Here is a 1819-nt window from a genome sequence, read left to right on the forward strand (position 1 = left end):
TGTAGGCCCTCTGCTCTTTAATACAGAGAAACTAAGACGTTTGACAGGGGCTGGCTGGTTTCCCAATGGGCAAGTGTCTCACACTTGGTGTTCTGGGCAAATTCCAAGCTAGTCAGTCACGCTCTACTTTTTAAAGTTCACCTGACGTTGCAAAACATGGGTGACTATCTGTTCTTTTTAAAATCCAATTAAGACCTCGGTTTAGAAATCAGGATAATGCAACCTTTGTTATCTTTCATTTCCCATTTACTTTTAATCAGCAGACAAGAGCTTGTGGATATAAATAAAAACCCTGAGAACATTTTCCATTTTTCATGCGCGCTTCAATGTGGAAAGGCTCTCTGTGTGTCTGTATCTGTCCTCTGCAGAGTAGCTGTGTATATCTAAGGATTTGCCACTTCTCCTTTTGGAGGTGGCAGCATGTCGGTCCTTACTCTTTATAGAAAGTTTATTACTTCTTGTGAAGTACCTTGAGACTTTGTGGAATAAAAGAGTGTGTTGAGATAAAGATTATTTATTATTCATCACTCCAAATACATTTGTTCATACATTTTGAAGCTGGGAACAGTGTGTGATAAGAGACAGCTGCATAGCTAGGACTTTTACTGCAAGCATGCAAATTATTTTTCAGATCTGAAAAGAGGTGGTGGGCCCAAGCAAATGCTGCGTTTTTTTTTCCCCAGCCATATCAGATGGGCTAATAAAAGCTATTACTTCTCCCCATAAAACAACATACAGTGAGATCTCCAAAATGAACTAAACCTGTTGATAACAATCACACTGCAGATAACAGCAGAAGCACGCAAAAAAAAAGGATATAGAAATGTCATAAAAATCACCTAGTCTCTGATTTGAATCTTTTGTATGAGGAAGGCATCCTGCAAACAGAGCTGCCATAAGTATCCCTTATCCCTGCGTGCCCAGCTTCTCAGCAAAAACTGCTTAAGGCAGTAAGAGACAATGAAAGAAATAAAAGCAAAACCAGTCGCCCTGCAGAAACTAGACGTTTTGTAAAACCAAATGGAGCAGAGAGAAGAGTTAGCTGTCTGCGACTGAAACGACGATGACAAGACAATCTCCCCGTACGTCAGATGGATAAAATAACAACAGACTTCTCTGTGGAAATCTGATTGAAACTCACTCATATCAGGCCTCTGGGTTTTCTCAGAGAACAGAAATTAAGATTGCAGTAACTTTTCTCCACCTGTTCAAATGTGTTCCAGTTCTCCATTTTTCCTCATTAAGGAGACAGAGAGGATTGAACATCTCCCACTGCTTTTGGATCCAGTTTGGAATTGCTGAGTATTTCACAGGAAGCAATTTTTAGGGGGATAATGCCTCTAACTTGGGCTGAAATTATATAAACATCTGTGGCATTTCAGGCCCAGAGAAGGCCAGAGTGCTGCACAGCAAGTCACTTATTGCAGTCACTTTTAGAGACTTTGAAACAAAAATATTTTATTCCACCTTACTGTTTGGCAGTTAAAAGGAGCCTCTGGGGAAGGACAGAGCTAATTTCTTCTCCCTGCTAACGGATTAGGAGTCAGTTCCATTTAGAACGAATCCCAAAGGATTGTTTCCCTCCTTTCTACACTGTTCAGGATGGGGAAGTGTTACAACAGTCGACTGGAAGGGCTTATTTTTATATTAAGGATAACAAAAAAATTTCAACAGTGGTTTGTCTCTGAAAGCTGCAGGTGACTTTTTGAATCACAGACATAAGACAAAAGAGATCCTGTTCTGTACCTTGCTGTGCGCAGCAGCATACACGAGTTTGGTGGAGTTAGTTTCCAATGAATGACTCTTAGCAAAAAACAAA

The sequence above is a fragment of the Apaloderma vittatum genome, unplaced genomic scaffold (genome assembly GCF_000703405.1).
Source record: "Apaloderma vittatum isolate BGI_N311 unplaced genomic scaffold, ASM70340v1 scaffold3364, whole genome shotgun sequence".
In the NCBI taxonomy this organism is placed as follows: domain Eukaryota; kingdom Metazoa; phylum Chordata; class Aves; order Trogoniformes; family Trogonidae; genus Apaloderma; species Apaloderma vittatum.